Source organism: Urocitellus parryii, chromosome 12 (genome assembly GCF_045843805.1).
Source record: "Urocitellus parryii isolate mUroPar1 chromosome 12, mUroPar1.hap1, whole genome shotgun sequence".
In the NCBI taxonomy this organism is placed as follows: domain Eukaryota; kingdom Metazoa; phylum Chordata; class Mammalia; order Rodentia; family Sciuridae; genus Urocitellus; species Urocitellus parryii.
The window spans coordinates 100,821,061-100,827,179 of record NC_135542.1 but is presented as its reverse complement, the minus strand read 5'-3'; positions in this window follow the sequence as shown (position 1 = coordinate 100,827,179).

Below are 6,119 nucleotides of genomic sequence, written 5' to 3'. Positions count from 1 at the left end.
AAGAAATATGACACAAAAAAACAAAGGGCACCAGAGTCTTAAAGCCTTCCACATATGAGAAGATGATATGGAAGGACACAAATTAAGAGGGCACTGTTATAAAACATTCTATATTATTATATTAACAAATAATAAGAAATAAAAATATTTTAGGTATGTCTATGTAACACCTAATTACAAATAAGTATACTTATCAAAATTAAATAAATACAGTCTGCCACAGTTGTCAAATATTTAAATGAATTTGGATTTTTCAGTGGCAACTGGATAGTCCAGAGTTCTGTATTCTTGAGAAAGATGTTACTAAAGGCCCTTATTGACCTTGGTAACTTAAATGCACAATTATTATAAAAAATATAGTGGGATTTTTTTTAATTTGTAGAAACTATCATATAATGTGTAATGTACATAAAGTGATTCCTCATTATCCACAGAGAATTGGTTCCAGAAATCCAAACACTGGGGTTGATCAATCCCTTATACAAAATGGAACAGTATTTGCACATCCTCCTGTGTATTTTAAATCATATCTAGATAGCTTGTAATTTTTGATATGAAATGAAAGCAAGGTGAATAATTATTATATTGTATTGCTCATACAAAATGAGAAGAAAAATTTCCTATGTGATAAGTACAGACACAATTTTTTCTCAAGTATTTTCAAATCACAGTTGGTTGAATCTGAAGATAAAGAAACAATGGATATAGAGGGACAACAGTACCTATAATCCTACAAAACATGTATTGGAAAATAAGAATATAAATCATGTATAATTTGTACAAAGCTAAAACAAATTTCTATTCACATCTGAAGAGTCACTCTGATAAAAAAAAGATATGTGTAAATTTAACTAATAATTATAGAACTTCTTTAGGATTACTTTGTACAGATGTACAGGAGACTATGAAACATTAGTTGCTGCTAATTTAAAATATACCTTTTACATAAATTTTATTGTATAAAGTATATTCGACATGATATTTAACTTCTCAACATAGTTTTAAATGTACCATATAGTATTCTAATTTATAGGAAAAGTTTTGTACAGTATATCTTAGAAATATTTGTCTTACATAACTGAAATGCTAAAACTAGTGACTAGCAATCCCCAGCTCCTGGAAACCACCATTTTATTCTATTCTATTCTCCACTTGCATGAATTTGTCTATTTTATATATCTTAAATAAGTGAAAACATGCAATATTTTTTTCATTTTGATTATTCTCAGGTTTCTTGATGGTAGAATAAGGCGAGTGAACTGAATATCCTATCACTGGCTTATTTCACTTGTAATATCATCAAGGATCATGTAGGTTGTGCCATATTGTAAGAATTCATTCTCTTTCCAACAGAAGAATAATATCCCGTTTTATATACAGACTAGCCGTCTTTAATCCATTCATCTCTTAGTGTATATTTAGGTTGTTTGCACATTTTATCTACTTTGAGAGTGCTATAATGAGCATGAGATTTTTAACCTCTTTGCAATATTCTGATTTAAAAGATTTTTCCATAAATACACCAAATGGGGATAGGTGATCAATCTAAAAAACTTTTTCACAGAAAAAAATACAATCAATAGAGTGAAAAGACAACCTGAAGTATGGGGAAAAATTAGTTAGCTATATATATATGACTTAACTGATTAATTTTAAAACATATAAGCAATCAATTCAAACAACTCAGCAAAAACAAAAAAGAAAAACAAAACAAAACAAAACACAAATAATATTGTTTACAAATGGCTACAGACTTGAAAGTCATTACTCTAAAGAACACATATACATGGTAAAATGGTATATTTAAAATGTTCAACATCACATCACTGTTTATCATGTGAATGCAAATAGGGCTGAAAATTGCTGCAGTCTGGCTGGGCACAATTCAGGAGCCAATTGTCAAAAGAAAGGAACTTTATTTTTAGAACACACACACGGCACCACACAGCTCTTCAGGAAAAACCCTCAGAGCCCAACTGCCACCACGGGCTTCCCACAAACCTCTCAACCTCCCCACCCCCTCCTGCTCTTGAGGCTGATTGGCTGGGTCGCATGGGTAGAGCCAAAAAAAGTCCCCCAATGAGCAGCTCTGTGGTCTGAAAGGGTGGGGAAACAGCCCAATGAGCATCACTGAAGAGGAGCCAATCAGTTGGCAGCTAGAAGTTTGCTGGTAGCTGGAAGTTTGCTGGCAGCTAGAAGTTTGCTGGGGCCCCTTCGGCTGTGGCTCTCAACGGAAAATAAGATATCACTCACAAAAGTTAGAGAAGATATTTAAAAAAAAAACATGAGAGAAAGAAAAGATGACTAGTGCTGGTGAGAATGTGGAACACAGGGGATCCTTGCACAGGGATGGTGGGAATGTATGGAGGTTCCTCAAAAAATTAAAAGTTGAACTATTATATGATCTCACAACCTCAGTACTGACTGAAAATGCACAAGGAATTAAAGAAGATGCAAAACAAATGAAAATATACATCATGCTCATTGATTCAGTTATTTAAAAGTGTTAAATATTGTTAAACTGCTCATATGATTGATTCCAAGTGATCTATATATTCAATATAATCCACATCAATATCCCAATGGTGCCTTTTACAGAAAAGGAAACACAAAAGACTCGGAATAACCAAAATAATTCTGACTCCAATATATTTTATAAAGCTACAGTAATTAAAGCTATCATATATTTTCATAAAGTGACATTCAGGGGATGGGTTTATGCCTATTTACACAATTAATATGGTAAACTATAAAGGAACACAAATGTGCCTTGGTTTTGTTGATTTTCTCCAAGTTTCTCAATGGTAGAATAAGGTGAGTGACCTGAATATGAAGAGAAGTGTGGCAGAGAAGAGGACCAGTCTCAAGTGACAAACTATTCTTATGTACCTTTTTAACTCAAAATAGTGTCATGTTCTTTGAAAGGTGATAGAACATGTTTAAGCTCTAAAATCAGAAAGCAGTCTTGACTCTAAATCTTATTCCCAGGATCACTGCGAATATTTTTTTTTTTACTTTATCCTCCCTACTTTCTCATTTATAACATTGTCATACCCATATTGCTGGACTTTTGGAGGGAAGGTTGAAAAGGGATAAAGGGAGTAAAAGAGATGTATTGTCATAATTTCTACTCTTGGTATGTGTTAGGGTTTAGTGATGGTGACTATAAAAAGGAAAAAGGAATGGCCTAGTAAATTAAAATTCTTCCTGCTTCTGTGTCAACTGGTCTTCTAGTTAATCTCAGTAGGTTTCTGTTTTCCCCTCTCCCATGGCTCATGTTCTCTTAGGCATCTTTCCACCAGCATAACATGAGGTAGAAAACCACAAGAGATGAATTATGTATTTTCTTTGTCCTGTATATTTTGGGAACCATTTTTTGTTCAATAAAATCCATTATGAAATACGATTGAAAGGACGACTCTCTGACCTATGCTGTCCTATCTGTGTGTGTGGGCCTTTTATCCATTTTCCAAAAGAGAGCTGTAAGTTAGCAATAGACAGGTATTCTGTGAATTATGTATTTCAGTGATGGATATTTATACTGCAGATAAACTGAGGAGTGAGATGAAAGATCAAGGGGATCCCTTGCTTCTCATAGTATTTTTCATATATGTGGTCATCTCTTCTTTGAAAAAATAAATCAAGCATGAGTTTGACCACACAAGTGCTGCTACCCTAAAAACCTTTGAGAATCCATCAGCTCCCTCTGCAAGATAAATACTGCACTTAAACTTTATTTTCTGACTGACCTTTTTACATTTCAGCCAGTTATTTAGTTTCATGCTGTGGGAGTTTCTCAAAGGCAAGTATCATTAAAATCCCAGTATTGCAAAAAAAAAAAAAAATCCCAGTATTGCATACACAACAAGATATCCCCTAAGGACATATTCTTAAGTTGGCAGCTAACAGGACAAATGAGGATATTCTGATATAAAGAAAAGAGAACTGAATTAGCTAAAATTTTATGCATTGGAAAATTTTTTTTAAAATAACAATTTTGAGTAAAGTAGAAAAGTAGAAACTGAATAAATATATGTTCAAATGGTTTAGCACGTGACATCATAAGCCAACTCCTTAGATCAATATGACTAGATAAATTAGATCACTGAATATTCATGAGTTTTAGTTTTTAAATATAAATAAAATCTGTTTATGACTTTGTTAGCTTTACAATTTGCTACTTGTATATTTAAAAAGGGGAAAATGTTGAGTTTCCTCAAGGACGAAATCTCTGAAACTTTTTGGAAATTGACTATACCTCTTTAATAACATCTGTGTAAAAACAAAACATTGTTAAATACAAGATCCAATCACACTTGATATATTACATGAATCATCATTATATCTCATATTTTAAATTATATTTGGATACATCTTTAAAATCTGTGGAGAGGTTAGTGAGATGGTACTCAATAGAAGGATGTATAATGAAAAATGATTTAGAGAGTTAAGAGATCATTGGTGGCTCAGAGCCCAGCATGCATACAGAGGTTCCTATCTCAGTCACAGTTATTGAAAGAGAGCAAATAAAATTGCTATGAATAATAATTTATAAAAATGAAATAAAGGAAAGAATGCAGGAAAAGGGCTATGTATCTCTAAACCCCACTGTTGGAACACATAAATATAAATATATATAATTCTACTCTATTACTTTAATATACATATTACATATAAAGTTACATACATATATAACAATATATTATATATTACACATTTATTATATAACATATATTACACACATATTATATAATACATATATTATATATTATATATACATATATGTATATGTATGTATGTGTATATAGTGTGTGTGTGTATATATATATATATATATATATATATATGACATAAGGCTTCTCTGATATATTTTACATAATCAGGCAATTTGCAACTAATATTTAAACATTGTATTGATCAGAATCACATTTTAGATTTACACATTATTTAGGACTTTGATAAGACAAATTCAACAGGTAAATAAGTTCTGAATAATCTCACTTATCAGAATTAGTCAGTTGGTTAGAAGACACTATTTTTTCCAACTTATAAAAAAATATTCTACTTTTTTGTCTTGGAAAGTTAACTTAACACTGGACAATATAGACTTCAATAATGACAGAACAAAACCTCAAAGTACCTGCCCTTGGTTGGCAGCTCTCTGCTATTTCTTTAGATGTATAGAAGAGTAGATGCAGAGATAGTTTAGATAGAGGTCAGATTAAAAATCCAATATGTCAAGGAAAAATCTGACAGGCCCATGAATTTAGAACAGTTTTCAGTTCTAATGAAAGGAGGGAACAAATAGTATTTTGAAAACACAGACTATCCACATCCACTGAAGTATGTTTCACACATACTTAGTTTTTTACTAATCTATTACTAGACCTGAAGCAATGTTCTAAGGACCTCGCATAGGCATAAAAATAGATACAGTACTTAAATCTCCTACATTTGAGGATCTGGTATTGAATTAAGCTAGATAAAAATGCACTAAATTCCACTAAAATATAGGTTCCATGGGAACTGGTTTGTTTTTCTGATTTATTGATTGGCATTTCCTAAATATTTAGATGAGTGCCTGACACACAGGAGGCTCTCAATAAAAAGTCGTTGAATAAATAAAGACTTATGTAAAGAATACTTGAAACTACTGCAATGTTTTTAAGGAATACACTAATGTGGAATGAAAAGATCTGGTACAGAGACATGAAAAAAAGTTATTTAAGTTGGTTCCAAAAATGTAGACAGATGGAATAAAGAGATTCATGTAGAGCCAAGATTTGTAGAAAAGTATGTAGCAAATGTGGAGAACAGGGACACAATCAGACTTATTGAAGAGTAAGTAGAAAATGAAGACTTAAAGGTAAATTTGGAGGAATAAAAAAATTACCTCTTTAGATTCGAATAAGTCTTCATTCTCTGGACCATCAGGATCTTCAGAAAACTTTGGAATGATTCACAGCCAAGAAAATTGAGACTGGTGAGGTCAGATGCTGATGTTGACTGGCTTTCTGCTTCTACTTCACCTCTTTAATATATGTTTACTCCTGGTGACTGGGATGCATGGATGAGTGTCTGAATATCATTTTTAAAGTCTACATCAATTTGATTTGAGG